The 19,697-nt window shown below is 38.5% G+C and overlaps 1 long non-coding RNA gene and 1 other non-coding gene across 2 annotated transcripts; one reads left to right on the top strand and one right to left on the bottom strand.

Moving 5' to 3' along the window:
- Window positions 1-1,778: 1,778 nt before the first annotated feature.
- Window positions 1,779-4,716, bottom strand: LOC126803223 (uncharacterized). The gene is made up of 3 exons (XR_007673072.1): window positions 4,593-4,716; window positions 4,004-4,444; window positions 1,779-2,235 (listed from the first exon to the last, which is right to left on the bottom strand). It is a non-coding gene; the product is annotated as an uncharacterized LOC126803223 (long non-coding RNA).
- Window positions 4,717-18,969: 14,253 nt separating this feature from the next.
- LOC126804282 (small nucleolar RNA R71) lies at window positions 18,970-19,076 on the top strand. Its single transcript, XR_007673236.1, has one exon. It is a non-coding gene; the product is annotated as a small nucleolar RNA R71 (small nucleolar RNA).
- The last annotated feature ends 621 nt before the right edge of the window (window positions 19,077-19,697 follow it).

Genomic DNA, 19,697 nt, shown 5'->3' with positions numbered 1-19,697 from the left:
CGTCACCTCCACCTCCCAGACGTCTATGCAGTCACTCAACTTGCTGCAAGAGGTGCTCCATGAAGTCACCAGAGCTCGAGGGATTCGACGGCGGCCCCCACTGCTTCAAAACTCGCTCAAATTCGACATGCATGGACTGGGCCCCATCTTGAAGATCTTGTCGAGAGGAAGAAAATGGTGGTGGTGTGTCTGCCAGAGGTGGCCAGACGGCAGTGCTACGCGCCGGAGAGGGTGACGGTGTCGGCAAGTCTCCGTTTCGACAAAGAAGAGAGAGAAACGAAGTAGAAGAAAGAGAATCCAAAAGACCAAGGGAGAAGAATAGAAGAAGGAAAAAAATGGGCTTAGGGCCCCTTTAAATGAAAATGGACAACCCAGGTTAATCCACCTAAAACCAACCGTCTTGATTTAAAAATAAAAATAAAGGGAAATTTGAAAGTAAGATTTAATAGTTGTTAACTTCAAAAATGCGTAGGAAGTTAACCGAGTATCAGAAAAATATTATGTGAATACCCTTGCGCTCGTGTCAACGTGTAGCTTAACAAAAATATTAAACTACAAATTTAATTTCGCGAAAAATAAATGTTGGTTAGTGTATTCTATATATTGGAAAATGACGAAAAATTTCAAGGGCTCACATAAATTCTATTATTTAATTGAAATATGAGTTACACCTTACAAAATAAAATCTAAAAAAAAAAAGTGGGGTGTGACACAACACCTCTTGCTTCTTCAAGTCATTGGTAGTAATTGACGGCTGTTCAATGACGGTAACTAGGTTTTAGATGAAAGAGCATCTAGAAAAGGAGAAAGAGGAAGAACATGGTGAACCGAGGAGACAAAGCTTTGAGTTTGCGAAAAAGAATGGCGGTGTTTTGATTTGTTTGACGCGAAACACTTTCTCCAACCCGTTTAAGACTTGGTTTGGTTTGGGTTTTGGTATTGGGTATTGGGTATTGGATTAAATGTTTGGGCTTCACCCTATACCTATTCTAAATATTTCCAGCAAAATATATATTTATAGTGTATATCACAGAAAATACATGACTAAAGAAAATAGATTTTTTAAAGCTTGTTATAAATCACTAGGCCAATTATGTCTTCAGGCGACATATGTGTTGTGTTGCTGAAGAAAATTTAAATATGTCGCCTAGTAGCCTGTCGCCGTTGTAGCTATCAAACTACATATAATATATGTCGCTGATATATATATCAGGCGACATATGAGAAAAAAGTCTTATGTCGCCTGGTATTCTTTCCAGCGACAAATATTATATGTCGCCTGATACTCTTTCTAGCCACATATATTATCTGTCACCAGATAGCCTTAACGACGACAGGTTACTAAGCGACAAATTTGAATTTTCAATACGAGGCGACATATGGGCATTCATTGGATGAAACCCTCTTTTACTTGTTTAATTAGCTCTTCTAGTGACATAAATGTCGTTGTAATACTTTTTTCGCAAGATTTGATATAAGACGACATATAACCTCACATGTAACACTTTTGTTTACCATATATGTCGTCTGAGTGTTAGTATAGCATCATTTAACATCTTATTTGTTTTCATATGTGTTGTTGTTGCACTCTTCAGACGTCATATGTTTTTCTTTTGTGTTGTTGTTTTAGCAATTAAAACACACATTTGTGTTAATGCAGCTGAAATTACACACCTTTTTAAGATAACACATTCCAAACAGAATATTGCTTGCTTGTAGTTTCATAAAAACCTAAGATCATAAAGCACCATAAAATTCTTTCTAGCTAATAGTTTACATTCCATGGTATATATTATCCTTGCAATTTAAAAGAGCCATAAAGTACTAGCAGTTTTACACAAAGGGAAACCAACTAAACAACTTGCACATCAAAATAGCTCGCAAAAGATGCAACCTCAGCCAGCTATGTCCAAATTTAACCTGCATATTGATGCTTATAATGCATCTCTTACTACTTATAGCAAGCTACTACTGCTTACCAAACATACTTGTTATCCTTGAACTTGAAACATACTTTGCCCACTATGCCCGCAGATCATCAATATCCTCCATAGTTATTTTTCCGAACCAGCCACTGCTTTTAAGAACAACAATTGGACATATATATAAGCTAAGTTGCATGTATATCAACTGAATCAATTTAAAGAGAGCATAGATTAGTTGCCAAGTGGAGGATGAAGACTTTGGTTTCCATTGTCACCAACTTGGAAAGTTCTTTCTTTATCAAGTCAAGAGCTGCAGCCCAACAGAGAACAAAAATCGTAAGTAAAAATGAATATCATGAACCCAACATATGATAGTTAAGAGATAAACCACCATCATTATAAATGAATTGCGAAAAGAATAGTGAGAACTGAGAACCAGCAACAGCTGCACTGACAACATTTTCTTTGATATGCCTAGTTTTCAAAATAATCCTTATGTTGTAGTGAGGATTAGTAGCAGAAAGTCGAAGACAGACATATTGATGTAACTCAACCAAATATCCTTTGTGAAATAATAATCAAGGTCATCAAGAATAAGCCCCACATGCACTGGAATAATGGTTTTGTTTTGTGCCAGGGCCAAGGAAACCCATGAACAAGAATAAAATAAGAAAAGAATAGGAATAAGGAGGTGAAGGTTGGTATGCTTGTTCCACATCAAATCGGAATATTTAGAGTGCGTGCTGCTTAATCTGGTTTTATACCAAAGACACTCTGGAATAATGTAAGAAGCAACATCAAACAACCCATTATATACGCAGGCATTAGAAAGCTTTTAATGCAGAGAAGAACAAACACTACTTTTGTTTCATTTGATGTAACCATAATTGACAAATGAGATCTAACTAAATATGAAAAAAATATTGGAAAACAAGCATGCTAAAATAAAGCAAAAGTAATTCACACTCTGACAAGATCGTATACTTAAAATAGAGTTATCATACAATGTAACTTTGGGAGAAAGACATAGAAAGGATCAATGCTACAAAAGAGGAAATCATAGCAATTGAATAACGGTTTGGGTTGGCAATCATGGAATAAATAAAGGATATCAAGACCAGTATAACATTACCAGGAACTTTCTCTAGCAGTCTCAAGTGTAGTATTGGTGCCACTAGTTCAAACTTCAAAGTTCAATATTCAAAAATAACAAACTAAACCGACATCAAAACGTAAAAATTCGTTTGGGTGAGCACGCAGGGACTAAAGTTAGTAAAACGTTAGAATCTCCACATTTCTTTTAGTAATATTTCTGAACGTTCCCAATCAAGTATGAGTCTTTGTCAGGACTTAGGACAGAGCCAAGATTAGCTGTAAATAGTCTCCAAGATTTTGTTTGGCAACTACAGAATAAGAAGCACACAATTTATAGAACTTGGATGATCACTTAGTCTAGTCTTGTATGCATTAAATGAAACATAATTTCCAGAAAACTTCACAAACTCAGAGAATTCAACCAGACAAAACAAGATTAACCATACAATGTGACAATAATGTGTGTGGGTGGGGGGGGGGGGGGGCAAGTCAACCATAAACAAAAAACGTATCAACGATCACTAATACTAGTGTTTATTCAACTCCATTGGGGTATAGGACAAGCTTCAGCCAACTCCTGAAGCACCTATTCCACCCAAACTCCCTACGTACTTAACCGTGCCCATAAACCTAAACAAAGTTCTATATTGTTACTAAAACAATAATTCAAAAATTATTGGGGAACAACAACTTTAAGTTGCAAAACAGAGAAACAAATACTAGTGTTTCAGTTACTCATACCACACAAATCCAACCACAATTGTGAACAAAACAGTTGAGATAAGTTCTTGAGTAAAATGAGATTTATTTGATGCTTTAGGTTCAACCTAATACATGAGATATGTGATCAGTTAGAGACTAAAAGAAAACGAATAAGCAGTGAAAGAGTACAGGCACACATATAAACCATGTATACATGAAACAAATACAACAACATTCTTCTTTGCACTAGGAACTAATTAAAAATTCGAACCAAGACTTACCATCAGAACAAACAACGATTGCTTCTCATTTATGCCAGGGTTGACAAAAGGTTCGTCCAAGTTGCCTAATGCACACTGTTTCAACACTTGTAACTGCATAAAATATTCACAGGTGAGTCAGATAAATATACTACCCACAATAACTAACACCATCACCATGATAGAGAAATTAAAAAGCATGTGAGTGACGAACCTAATATGAACATAACGGAATTGAAAGTTAAAAGCTGAAAGATTTAGCGATTACTATCTAAAAAGACTTTGTCTTAATCTTCATGATTCATTGATTCACCGGAGTAAGGGATTCAAAAATCAAAGCAGTGCAGGATTAAATTTAAATGGTAGAGACTCAATTACTTATCTTAATGAGGATATTGTACTGTTCACACTGAATCCAGATTCAAGTACAATCCAGATTCTTTCCTTCCAACAAATTCTTCCCTGCAAAATAAACCTAATCAAATCGAAAATCCCCAAATTCATAAGGAAACCCAATCAAAAATCCCCAATAAGTAATGAAACCGCAAAACCCATTGAAATCTCAAACAGTAATCTCAAAATCTCCAAATTCCAAGTAGAAATTGCTTACCCAGATTGAGAGAACAGAGAGATTGAGAGCCAAGAGAAAAGAGAGATCGAGAGAATATTTTCTCTCCAAAACCCAGAATGTTTTGAGAGAGAGAATGATAGAGAGCTGAGAGTTTTTGTTTTCGCCGAATTGCTTTTGTGAAAGCGGCAGATTTTAGGACAAATATATGTGTACACGGTCTGGGCGTGCAGCAATTTTAGGAGTCATCAAACTTAGCCCTCCAAAACCCGTACTAATTTTAACATAAACTAAGCGACATATAAATGTTGTCCCATCTAGACAAAAAGTATGTATATGTACTTAATTCTAGGGTACATATAAATGTCGTCAAAGTAACAATATTCATTTAGTCAACTAGGTGTCTTTGCCTCTAAATTAAGCTTCAAACTCAGATGACATATAACTGTCGTCTTATTGTTGTTTCATTTTTTAGTCAACTTTAGAATCCCTCTCTAGAATTAAGGAAAAATCTCACACGTCATATATAAGTCGCCTAAATATTACCATCTTTTCCACATATACACATATTTATGTGGAAAAGATGGTAATATCTAAGTCTTGAATTTATGACTCTATTTAGACAACATATACACATATATATGTCACTCCAAACTTCCGAACAACACTTAACCTGACATATGTCGCCTGATATGTGTCGTATATTGACAATATTGACATAGTGAATAAGTATATATATAAGTAAATTTTTTTTGGTTACATAGATGCTTCATCCACCAAATCATCCATACATGTCAGACACTCCATCCTACAATCCACCAATCATGGCAGTCATCATTTATCAAATCCATTCACTCTCAAGTTTAGACGGAGATTTATCAAGAGAGTTTACACTAGGAGCTCATTATCTGAGATAGTTTTATTTGAAATTCCCCTTCAGTTTGCTTCCCTTCAGTTAAACTTTGTAAACACTCTCAAACCTTGCATATGCATTCAAGGTTTTTTGAATTTGTAAGTCATCTATCAGTTAATGAAGTTAATCTTTTCAAATAGATAACAACTCACCAAGATTTTAAAACATTACTCTTGCATACTCATCCTCAATTATACGCATATACATTCACTTTTCTCATCGTGGTACAAGTGCTTGAGTAGATTACATAATTATACTCATCCTCAAGTCGATTCCTCATTGTACCACTAATCTAAAACATACATTGTGTCCTTATTTTCCTTATGGTATGTATAAGCTTTTATACATACATATATATTGTAAGATTGTGTTTTTGCGGTGCGACTAGGCCCAAAATCGATCGAGGAAAGGATCCAAGAACGATTTTGATGTGATTGATCTAACTTGATAGTAACAATAGCAATTCACTTGTAACAGCAGCGATTCACTTATAACGGAAGAGATTTACTTGGCCGTAACAACTCTTTTTTATGCTTAACAAGAGTAACGAAGCTTACAGGAGGGGCATGGTGAGGGAGCTGGATGCTTGTGAATTCAGTAGAGATGAGATTGCATGATTTGGGTGAGTATTAAGGCAAGGTGGGTGATGGTTTGAGTGTGAGAGATAAGGCATGCTCTCTTGCTTGAAGTTACTGAGTTTTCTCTTCTGGTTGGGGTGAGATCGGATGAGTTGGATTGAATCCATGTGGGTTGAATCCCCATCCATCCCCCATTGAAATAATAACTTTCCCTCTTTATTGTGGGGTTGGGAAAGGAGGATGAACCTAAAGACCAATGGTCCTCAAGGCTTCTCTTCATCTCGGATGCGTGGTCTATGGATAAGGGCGGTGATGGCAAGGACATTTGGTGCTACTGTCACCAACTAAAGATCATGGGCTCCTTAAATCATGCTCAAAGGAAGTTGTGGGGATAGGAAATCAAAGAGATCTTAAAAGATCTAGGTGTGATTGCCTTTCCCTGATTTTCTGGTGCTGCCGAAACTAGGCAAGCACCAATCCCAGCAGTAAAAGTGGTAGAATGTGTTTGCCAAATGGGGATGAAGCAACTAAAATAGTAAATGGATATGGGTTATGTGATGGGTTTTGGGCCAAAAATGGGCCTTAGCTTTATTGGGCTGAAGATCCCTTTCTCTACTAGCCCAATGTCGAATTTAAAGCCATATAATGCATGAATTTTGGTTCCCAAGCCCAAAATTTGTTTACGTGCTCTATTTTGACAATGGGCCTCACAAGCTCCTTATCTTCCATACCACGACCCTCGTGTAAGCCCCAAAGTGTAGTTTGGGTCTACGAGAATTGTATGACGTGTTTTAATCTATGTTTGGCTTGATATTAAGCTTGGCGTGATTTTAGGACCGTTGGCTCGGTCTTTTTGCATGTCGGGCCTTGGTTTTTGGCTTGTTGAAAAAGAGGCATCAACATTAGCCCCCTTGATTATATGGGTCATGAAAGCATGAGAATGGGCCAGATAATCAATACTAAATATTAGGTCCCATAACTTAGATGAGTGTAGCACACTAGCATGAAGCGTCACCTCTTAGTTAAACTTAGCAAACTTGTTTTTTTCTTTATCTCTTCGACGCCGGTAATGGTCTTTCCTTGAATAGCTTGAATCTCTGGTCTATGGAATTCATTTGCTGGGTTTCTAGTAGTTTGATTGCATCAGGCCTCCTATGTTGCTTGGTATAAACATCTCCTTCACTGGTTTCTCTATCTCACTCTCCTCCTATTTCGGATGTGATGATAGCTTGGGTCATCCTTGGCTCCTTGTTGTATTGTAGTGCATATTTTGACTTTTGGCATTTTCAATTTGCTGATGTGATTGAATATCGTCTCTGCAACATTAATTAGTTGCTGGAAATCAGAACACTAAGCTAAATTGATGCATTGAGATCGATCATGATATCCAGGCCAGGTGAGCATCATTTCAACAATGAAATATGCTTGTTTTTGATTATTTAAAGCTTGAATCTTAAAACAAATTGAGGCATCGGGTTGGTCTTTTTGCCTTGTTGAAACTATGCTCACTGCTAGGATTTGAATTTTGCTCAACAATCACAGCGATTGATTGATAATATATGACTACAGATCTTACATCTTCATTGTTTGTCCATTGAATTCCACTATGGTAAAGAATGTTAGAGCACGACATTGGTTGGCTTGGTATATGCAGAATTTAGAAACATAGCTTGGCTTGAACATTTTACTGCTGAGATTTGAATTTTTCTTAATCACTTTTGCTTGGCGTGGATTTGCGTTGGTTTGTATGACTTAATCCTGCTTGATTAGCTTTGATGTTGTAAGAAAAATCTTCACTTGGTTTGGCTTTGTTTGGGCATGTTCTAAAGCATGAGACTCTATATGCCTAAGTTAGTAGCCGCATGATTATCCCAATAACTAAAGCAGAACATGTTAGCATGGAAAATAATGGCTTTGGTTGTTCTTTGGTTCGACATGATTGCTTGGATACAGATGATGCACGAGTTTCAAAGAGAGAAGTGGTATGATTGGCATAGTTCTCTTTGTTATAGTTAGATTGGCATATGAATCTGGTGTTCTAACATTATCTTGACATGATGGTTGTTTAAGGGGAGAAAGTATTTGCTGCTTGATAGGGAGGTGCATTTGGTTACTGGAATTTGGTCCAATTCTTAAGAGAAATAAAAATTTGGTCTGGCTAACATGGTGTAGGGTTCTATAGAGAAAATCTGGTAGGATAAAGCTCGAAACTAGGCTAGCATATTGGCATGACAAAAGTTGGTTGTCACATAATGGTCAGGGAAACACCCTGGATACCAATCATACAACACGGCAGCAGCTCGTAGTGCTTTCACAGCAGCATTAACAATCTAACTCTTCAAATTATCTTTGACCTTCCATGTGCATATGTCTTGATTAGTGTATTGTGCCATCAGGAAATTCACTTGGTAAGGGAATAAGTTTGCATGATGTCTGCTTGCTTGCTTGGATTTGAATACTAGTTGTTATGCATGAGCATGTCTGAGGCATGTATTCAAATAATTTGAGCTTGTGACCACCTCACTTATATTCTTTGCTTCATATGATCCTTCCTTTACTTGGCTTTGATATTTTGAATTTACTTTACATACTTGTAAGGTTCTTACAAAATCTTATGCATCGGCATGGAGGCCTACCAGCCTGGCGTTTCACTTTAAGAAGAACATTAGTTCCAAAGCAATGGAGCATGTTGATTGAATGACCACAACTTACTTCTTTAATTTGCTTTTATAAGAGCATCATATATAATAGAAAATTTGAAAGCAAAGCTTCCATCCCAGCAACAAATCCAGCAGCACAGCCCCCATGTATGAACATATAACACAGATACTAGTAAACTTTCTCAGAGTCGCATTAATCTTCCAAAAGATACTTGCTTGCAAGTTATTTGAATTAGCATGAGAATGATGGGATTGTTAGCTTGGAGAGTTTGAGAGTTAGTAGCATTAAGAAGCATGTTATTTGCTTGGTGTGACTTTAACTCGGGTTTTCGATTCCAATAAAGTTTTACAAGATAAGAGTTTGGACTGATTTGTCTTTCTATGCTTCTTGTTAGTTCTTTATTGGATACCCGACCTCGGTTTTATGACATTGTTATGTTCTAATGTGCTTGTTGTTGTGAATCGATTGTGCATTCCTTGTTGAAGGAAATGGCTTAAATATGCATAATGTATGTCTAGCTTGTTTGTATGATGCTTAACCTTAGTTGTGACATGGTTATTATTTACGCATGGAGTTGTTGGTTGCATAGTATTGAACACCACTGGCTTGGTCTCTTATGTCACAATTGCTTGGCCTGATAGTATTGCTCGCATTTTTCTAGCTTGGAGTAGGATGTTACAACTGTTTGGCTTGATAATATTGCTCGGCATGATTAAGTGGTGTCGTTTTCGAGCTTGGAGTAACATGTCACAACTGCTTGGCTTGATAAAATTGCATAGCATGATTAAGTGGTGTAGATTTTCGAGCTTGGAATAACATGTCACAACTGCTTGGCTTGTAATATTGATTGGCATGATTAAGTGGTGTAGATTTTCAAGCTTGGAATAACATGCACAACTGCTTGGCTTGATAATATTGCTTGGCATGATTAAGTGGTGTAGATTTTCGAGTTTGGAATAACATGTCACAGCTGCTTGGCTCGATAACATGTCCCTTAGCATCATTGCATGGCATGGACCTTCTAGCTTGGAGTAGCTTTGATTTGTTGTATTTATAGCTTGGCTCAAAGTCTTTTACTACCGTGACAATTTACAATGTTTATCTATCTTCGTTGCTCATTTTGGTTATGCTCGAGAGGATTTTAGCATGGTTTGGAATATGGCTTATGAGGAATGATAAAGCAGCATGTATGACAAGTTTTGTTATAATCAAAGAGAGAAAGCCATGATAAATGAAAGGTCATGCCATTTCCATGAATTTCATATTGATGGAGGGGTATTGAGAAACTTCCTTGTGCACTTGCATGCTGAAACTGGTGTGAAACATACCATAGGCTATTCGAAAGAAAGCTTGTATTCTAGTTGAAAAATAGAGTGACATGTATAGCAAGCTATCTAATAAAAGTTATGGTTATCGAAACTTAAATGTAATGTATGGGTAGTTGTTGTCAGTATTTGAATACACATACGTATCATTGGAAGATAATGTGGTAAAATAAGAGATGCTTGAATAGTTTGAGTGAATGAAAAGGAATTGGAACAAGGATTTAGTATGCATACATGACTAGCTTATGTCTTTTTAATGTGCCTCACGAATGTGATGATCGTACTTTGTGCATGATTGGACATTGTGTCTTCCTTGTGGGCGTGTAGATTGTGCTTGGTGTATGACTACAATTTGTATCTTTGTTGCTTGGCTTGTTGATTTGCTTGGTGTATGACATGTATCTTTGCTGCTTGGCTTGTTGATTTGCTTGGTGTATGACATGTATCTTTGCTGCTTGGCTTGTTGATCTTTGCTGCTTGGCTTGTTGATTTGCTTAGTGTAGGACTTGTGTCTTTATTGCTTGGTTTCTTGATTTGCTTGGTGTATCACTTATATCTTTGTTGCTTGGCTTGTTGATTCTGCTTGATTTGTGTGGCTTGTGTAATTGAAGTATTGTCACACCCCGGGACCATTTCTGGTCCCGAAATGCAGCAGTAATCGCCATAGTCCTAAGTTAGTACCAATCGATACGGGATCGTTGATGAATGCTCGATTACTCGACATCAATATTTAACCCTGAACACATCATAGTAGTATAAAGCAAGAGGGTATCGTTCACAAACCGGGGATCCAGCCAGGGCTTAGGATCACAATACTTACACGAATTCATAAAGGTTTTAAGGTTTGATATAGATTTTGGATTGAATCATAAAAACAGTAAATAAAACCTAAACTAATATATACATGTGATCAACCAACCAACACATAAACAATCACCAAAACAAATCATACAAAGGAAATCGAAACAAGTTCTATGTCCATTCTTAGAATCATGCCGAGACATATGTTGAGCAACCATGGATGGATCATGCATTTAGGGTTCTAAGCAGTAACCTAAACACATAGACACTTAACACATTCGATCAAAACCAAGCAGCCATAATCGAAATTCTAACATGTTCATCTTAATCATGCAATCCCAAAGCCATGCACATTGAATTCATCAAGTATGTCACTTACTTAACCAACAACCATGCAATTCGAAAAGCACATAAACAAGAATAAACATGTTCTTAGCTTAAGTCTTTAATCCAACAACCTAGATATCATGCTACAAGCATAGTCATAACACATAGATATCGAAAATTGATCATACATACATTCGGCAGAAACCAAAAACAGAAATCCATAAAACCAAAAAAATTTTCGAATCCTCTATATAAATTGAATCAAGTAGCTATTTCATAGACAAAATTGATACAAGACTACTCTACACAAATCGCAACTTCATCCAAGAACAAGAACAAAACCAAAACCGAAATTAAACAAGAGTGAATCATGGTTACACTTTATAAATCAAGCAATCCACAAGTGTAGCCGAGACTTCTATGGATGAAACCTTCTTCACAAGCGTGCTTGAAGGCTATTGATAGGTGGGGAAGGATGGAATCGGTTTTAGGATTTCTTGGAATGGTGAAGGATGAATTCGGCAGAGCTATGGCTGTGTTTGTGTATAGGCTGATGATGTTGCTGAATGGAGAGGTCGGCCTCTATATATAGAGGTCTAGGAAGCCTTCTTGCGTGCCAAAAGGAAATAGAATCCAATTGGGAAACTGAAATCCTCTTTGTTATGGATTTGATTTATGTACTCCATATCCAACTTGATGTAGGAAACCAAGTCCAATAGGGAGATCTCTTTAAGGGCTGCACGGCAATCTCTTGGTCCAACTAGGAGTAGCTAGGCCGGCCTCCTCTTCTCCTTCTTCAACTCGAATATGATTTCCTTGTTCAACTAGGAATGCAACTCGGCAACTCTCCTTCCTTTCCAAATATGATTTGTCTTTCCTGAAAAGAAATCGTCGATTAAGGAATAGGAAAGAATGAAAATAGGAAAGTAGAGTCCTAGTCGAGTAAGGAATCCTAGCTCAATCAGGAGTTCTAACACTTAGCACAATTTCATCATCAAATCATCTCAATTCGAAATAGCTCTACCTAGAACATACATGTATCAAATATGAACCTAAAACAACTAAATAAGAAGTAACAAAGCATAAGAATAGGGCATATAAACATTAAGAACGTCACACTTTGTGCTCCTATCAACAACCCCACACTTAGACTTTGCTAGTCCCTTAGCAAACACTAAAAAGGGAAATCAAAACATAAAACGAAATCAAAACAACTATAACTAACGACACAACACTAATGCCTTCAACATTTTGTCTCAGAGATCTTCAAACTCATAGCATCAAGAATAGCATTCAATCGAAATAGATAAGATGAATTCAATGGTTAATAAACATGAGATTTCGTTTAACAAGTAAGACATGGCAGAAACAAAGGTGATTTTAAGCTCGACATGTTCAAAACGAGTTCAAATTCAACTCACATAGGATATGCACTCCAAATCTTTTCTCTCAAGAATATGGCATATGCTTAAAAGCTTTTCACACACAAGAGTTATGAACATAGGGAAATCGAAAACCTCATGAAAGATACCAATCATATGCACAAATGAACCCAAACCATATGCTTACTTATGAAACAAACTCCACAAATCAAGAGCTACTCATTTTAAGAATCATGCGGATCTTTAGAGAAGGGATGGTTTAGGCTCGGCATTGATATATTTTTCAGGGTAAAGGAATCACAAAGGTCATCCTCAAGACTTAGCAGAGCAAAACATCCACCTTATGTCGCCATACTCCATAAAACAAGGGCCAAATATCCTCATGTTGGACCCATTCATCACTTTAAACATTGTGAAAACGAACAAAGGCTAAAGTATAACATTATTGAGCCTTCAACAAATACATCACAACTCCAAATTCACCAAAAACATGTATGTATGCCGAGATCATCATTCTTTCATTCAACTTTTTCTTTCTTTTCTTGCCGTGCCTATATCTTTTTCTTTTCTGTTTCTCACGGCATCAACACATTTTTCTTTCTCTTTTTCATACTCTTTTCAAGGCATAACATACAATAGCATAACCCCACACTTGAATCAAATCATCACTCCATATTAACACCAAGAATCGGCTCTGCCAAGCCTCAAAGACAAGGTAGAGATATAACTATACTAAGCAGGGATATAACATGTTGGTAATGAAAGAAAAGGCTTAACGTAGGCTCAAAGGGGTTAAAACTAAGGTGTCCCAAACAGGGCTCAAATAGGGATTTACGGCTTTTTGGCTTTAAGTCGTGGAAATCCTAAAAAGATCCAACAATCTTTTTCAAAATCAGAGTATATTATGACATAAAGCTTCGAAAGTTTCACAAAGTAAGTTCTAGCATTCTCTAGTTCATTGCAAATCTATGGCATATGAATTGATCAAAATAGATGTAATGAGGTTATAAAGCCAAGAAACGATAGAATAAACTCTCCAAAGAAAGGCACAAGTATATGGCTCGAATCTCACATAGGTTACATGAATTCAAACAAGTAAGGAACATGCTCATTCTGTACCTAAGTTTCAAAATCCTCATCTACTACATGTTCGTACAAAATCTACACATCGATTAACCATCAAATAACAATGAAGTTCATTCCAATATCATGATCATCTATCAACCATAAATTCAAAGATCAACTCATCCTAGACAGTCAAAGGCATACCTAGGACTCAAAACAAAAACAAAACAACTAAACAACTTAAAAATCGAAAAACAGAACCAAAATGACACTAAAATTTCGAAAATCAAAACACAAAATCGAAACACATAACATCAAACAATAGAATTCAACGAATGATGTATACCCCACCCCACACTTAAAACTTACATTGCCCTCAATGTACAATATGATAAGCAACGAAACTAGAAAGAGTTAAGGGTAAGAAAATGCAAACACTCATTGATGGCTCCTTCATTGGCTTAAGTTTAGAGTCTATAGCCTAGACTACTTCATTTGCATCACTTGCTTGCCGTAGGATCAAGGAGAGACGTCTCCTCCACATTGTGTTCCACGAAATTGTCATAGTACGGCTTCAAGCGATGTCCATTGACCGTGAATTCCTTTCCATGCACCATACTTTTGATCTGAATAGCACCAGAAGGAAAAATATTAGTAACAACAAACGGTCCAAGCCACCTAGAACGGAGCTTGCCCGGAAACAATCTAAGTCGAGAATTAAACAAAAGAACTTTCTGCCCCACGACAAAGTGTTTCTTCCTAATCATGCGGTCATGGAATGTCTTAGTCTTCTCCTTGTAAACCATTGCCGAATCATAGGCCTCATTCCTAATCTCTTCAAGCTCATGCAATTGCAACTTCCTATGTAATCCGGCCTCATCAATATCCATGTTAAAATTCTTCACAGCCCACCATGCACGATGTTCAAGCTCCACAGGAAGATGGCACGCCTTGCCATAGACTAGTCGAAATGGTGACATGCCTAGGGGAGTCTTGTATGCCGTCCTATAGGCCCAAAGAGCATCATCCAATCGTTGAGACCAATCCTTGCGTGATGGTCCAACAGACTTCTCTAAAATTCTCTTGATCTCACGATTAGATAACTCCACTTGTCCACTTGTTTGGGGGTGATAAGGCGTAGCAACCTTATGCTTAATTCCATACTTCTTCAACAACGCCTCAATGGTCCGGTTGCAAAAGTGAGATCCTCCATCACTAATGATAACTCTCGGCATACCAAACCTAGAGAAAATGTTAGAACGAAGGAAATCTGCAACAACTCGAGAATCATTAGTCCGGGTGGCCTTTGCTTCCACCCATTTCGAAACATAGTCAACACAAACGAGTATGTATAAGAAACCATTAGAACTAGGAAAAGGTCCCATGAAATCAATACCCCAACAATCAAAAATTTCGACATATATAATCGGTGTCATAGGCATTTGATCTTTAGATCCTAAGTTTCCCATGTGTTGGCACCTATCACAAGTCATGCAAAAATGATATGCATCTTTAAAAATCGTAGGCCAAAAGAAACCACATTCGAGCACCTTAAGCGCAGTCCTACGTGAACCAAAATGTCCTCCACAAGATTCAGAATGGCAAAACGTAAGTATAGATTGATGTTCATGTTCAGGGACACACCTCCTAATGATTTGATCAACACAATGTTTCCACAAGTATGGTTCATCCCAAACATAGTACTTAGCTAATGCCTTAAGTCTATTCTTTTGAGCATGCGATAAAGTATCCGGAAATTGCTTAGAAACAAGATAATTGACAATATCTGCATACCATGGTTCACTTACCTCAACTCGAAAGAGTTGCTCGTCCGGAAAGCTCTCTTGGATGGCCAAGGGCTCGGCATCTCTCACCAAACGACTCAAATGATCCGCCACAACATTGTCACATCCCTTCTTGTCCTTGATCTCGAGATCAAATTCTTGGAGTAGAAGAATCCATCGAATCAATCTTGGTTTGGCATCCTTCTTTGTCATTAAATACTTCAAAGCTGCATGGTCAGTGTACACAATAACTTTAGATTGAAGTAAGTAAGAACGAAACTTATCTAGAGCAAAGATCACGGCAAGAAGTTTTTTTTCAGTGGTGGTGTAGTTTTGTTGAGCATCATTGAGTGTTCGTGAGGCATAGTAGATGGCGTAGGGCTGCTTGTCCTTCCTCTGCCCTAGCACGGCTCCAACTGCATAGTCGGAGGCATCACACATCAACTCGAATGGCAAGGACCAATCCGGCGGTGCCATGATCGGTGCTGAAGTTAGGAGCTTCTTCAAAGTCTCGAATGCCTGCTTGCAATCATCATCAAAGTGAAAGGGAACGTCCTTTTGAAGCAATGAACTTAGTGGTCTCGCAATCTTGGAAAAATCCTTGATAAACCTACGATAGAAACCTGCATGTCCAAGAAACGATCGAACATCCCTCACACTTGTGGGGAGGGGTAAGTGACGCACAAGATCTATTTTAGACTTATCAACCTCAATTCCTCTAGATGAAACAATATGACCTAAGACAATGCCTTGCGTGACCATAAAGTGACATTTTTCCCAATTCAAAACCAAGTTAGTTTCTTCACAACGTTTGAGCACAAGTTCAACATTTTCTAAACAAGTTTCGAAATCTTCACCATAGACAGAAAAATCATCCATGAAAACTTCAATTTTGGAACCAATATACTCAGAGAAAATGTGATACATACAACGTTGAAACGTACCTGGGGCATTGCATAAACCAAAAGGCATGCGACGATAGGCAAACGTACCAAAAGGGCATGTGAATGTGGTCTTCTCTTGATCTTCTTCCGCAACACTTATTTGGTTGTATCCACTATATCCATCAAGGAAACAATAGAAAGAGTGACCAGCTAACCTCTCAAGCATTTGATCAATGAATGGCAATGGCATGTGATCCTTCCTTGTTGTTGCATTGAGCTTCCTATAGTCAATACATACTCTATGACCGGTCACTGTCCTTTGAGGCACCAACTCGTTGTCCTTGTTCTTCACCACCGTGATGCCTAACTTCTTTGGCACAACTTGGATGGGAGAGATCCACCTACTATCCGAGATGGGGTAGATCACGCCACAATCGTGCAACTTAGTGATTTCATCCTTTACAACTTGCATCATTGGTGGGTGAAGGCGTCTCTGACCTTCCTTGGTTGGTTTGGCACCATCTTCTAGCAATATTCGATGCACACACATGGTAGGACTGATCCCCTTGATGTCGGCTAAGGTCCATCCTATTGCCGTCTTGTGTCTCTTCAACACTTCAATCAATCTCTCTTCTTGTTCCTCATTTAGTGCAGATGAAATGATCACGGGCAATGTATCCTCTTCTCCTAAGAACGCGTACTTCAAGTGGTCCGGAAGAACCTTAAGATCGAGCTTCGGAGCTTGCACCACAGAAGGAAGATTCTTGTTAGTAGTTAAGAGAATTGGACTAGGAGAGACAAAGCTTACCTCACGTGCAACCTCAAGAGAGGTCACGTTCTCATGAATGAAGGATGGCACGGCATCTTTAGCTTCTAACACCGAAATGTTTGAGCTATCACTTGTAAATCCGGCCCCTTGGGCAATGGTGAGTGCCAACTCGTCATTTGTCAAGGTATCTAGATAGTTATCTGCAAGGGAATCAAGTATGTCAACTGAAAAACAATCACTTAACTCCGAAAGAGGATACCTCATAGCTTCAAAGATGTTGAAGCTAATCACTTCACCATCGAACTCGAAGGTGAGTGATCCACTAAACACATCTATTTTTGTTCGTGCAGTCCTCATGAAGGGGCGGCCTAACAAGATAGGAACCTCCTTGTCATCTGCCTCCATTGGCTCCATGTCTATGACATAGAAGTCGGCAGGAAAGATCAAGCTCGATACCTGCACAAGAACATCTTCAACATAGCCCAAAGGGACTTTGTTGGAACAATCAGCCAATCGAATCACAACATTATCACGTTTCAAATCACCTAGACCTAGGTTCTCATAGATATAGTGCGGCATTACATTGATAGATGCACCTAAGTCTAGCATTATCTTTTCAAATGTCATGTTTCCGATTGTACAAGGGATAGAAAAACTCCCTGGATCCTTAAGCTTTGGTGGTAGCTTCCTTTGGAGCACGGCAGAAACCGTCTCACTCATTGTAACAACCTCCTTCTCTCGAGTCATCCTCTTATTGGTGCACAATTCTTTCAAAAACTTAGCATACTTAGGGTTTTGTTGTATGCATTCAATAAGAGGCATGTTTACTTCCACTTTCTTGAAAATGTCGAGCATGGCTTGATCAGAGTCATCCTTCTTTTGCTTTGCAAATCTACTAGGGAAGGGAACACGAGGAAGATCATTAGTTGAAACCAAACCACTAGAGTTAGGATCCTTACCTTTGTCATGCACGGCATGATCTTCTTTTGGTAGGGGCACGGCATCATTGGCTTTAGAGGAGGCAGGGTCCTTCTCTAAGTCTTTGACATTGCAATTCTCGGCCTCCTTACCTTTAAAAGGCACGGCCTTCTTGTGTTGCTGCATTGGAACATCCAAAGTCCTCCCACTTCGTGTCACCATGGCCTTCACATTCGGATTAGGCTCAGTTTGGCTCGGCAACTTCCCTCCTTCATGGATCTTGCCCATGAAATCGATCACTTGTCCCATCTGCTTCTTAAGCTCGGTTATGTCCTTCGAATGAGCTTGTTGACCTGTAACTAAAGCTTGAGTAGCAGAGTTTAGATTTTGTTGCCCTTGAGCAAGAGACTTCAAAAGTTCATCATAATTAGGTGAAGATGTATTATTCGAACCATGAACATTAGAGTTAAAGGGAGCAGAACCTTGAGGTACCTGAGGCCTCACAAACAAACCTGAAGGACGAGGTCCTTGACCTTGAGCATTGGATGGTTGAGCATTGTTGCTCCAACGAAAATTTGGATGATCTCTAAGTCCAGGGTTGTATGTGTTCGAGTATGGATCGTACCTAGGCCTTTGTTGCCCCATAAAGTTCAACTCTTCTTCAGTCATTGCACCATTTGGACAATTGTCAGTCGTGTGATCCTTGAAAGAACAAATGCCGCATGCTTGAGGGTTGATGCTCGAACCATTGAATGCCTTGACTAGCACGTCAAGCTTCCTTTCTAAAGTAGCCATCTGATTCCTTGCATCAACATCATACACCCCACGGCTCTTGCTTCCTCTCTTCTCCTTGGAACTAAATTGGCGATTGTTGTCAGCCAAGTCATCAATCAAGGTATAAGCTTCTTGACCGGTTTTGTTCATGAAGGTGCAGCCACATGCCGAGTCCACCATGCTCTTATTGGTGGTGTCGAGTCCTTCATAGAAGAATTGCACCAAGTCATCCAACGAAATACCATGGTGAGGGCACTTCCTTTGTAGTTCCTGAAATTCCTCCCAAGCCTCATATAGTGAATCACCATCTTTTTGAGTGAAGTTCTGAATCTCCCTCCTAAGTTTTTTCGTGAGTTGAGCAGGGAAGAATTGCTTCAAGAACCTCCTAGTCATTTCGTCCCATGTAGTGATGATTCCTGCAGGCAAAGAATATAACCAACGTTTAGCATCATCCTTAAGGGTAAATGGGAACAAAAGCAACCTCAAGCCTTCTTGAGAAAGATGATGAATCGATTGGAGCTTGCAAATGTCCAAGAACTCCCTAAGGTGAACATTAGGGTCTTCCATTGAAGAACCAGAGTACTTAGGCAGCTGCCCAAGCAATTGAACAGGAATGGAGAAGTTAGCTTCATCAGGTGGAGTGAAAGCAATGCATGAAGGTGATTCCGGGGTGGTAGGAATGAATGCATTCTTGAGTGCCATTGGAGCACCAACAGGAATTATGTCACGGCCCGCAATTGTGTCTAAGTCTGAATTGAAGACGAATGGAAAGGACAGATCCTCCTCTTCTTCTGATCTAGGTGAAGAGTTTAAGTTTGAATTGCTTGCAGATGTTTCGAAATTCAAAGGTTTACTTATGAAAGAGTTGTTCAAATCTCTAAGTGCTTGAATTCGATCCTTGAGCTCTTGTGTCTTCTTAGAAAATTCGGACATGCATAGTACCTGTTTATATGAAAGGTAACGAGT

This window comes from Argentina anserina, chromosome 7 (assembly GCF_933775445.1).
Source record: "Argentina anserina chromosome 7, drPotAnse1.1, whole genome shotgun sequence".
Taxonomy (NCBI): Eukaryota; Viridiplantae; Streptophyta; class Magnoliopsida; order Rosales; family Rosaceae; genus Argentina; species Argentina anserina.
Note: the sequence above shows the minus strand (reverse complement) of the source record. Positions and strands in the feature narration are given on the sequence as shown.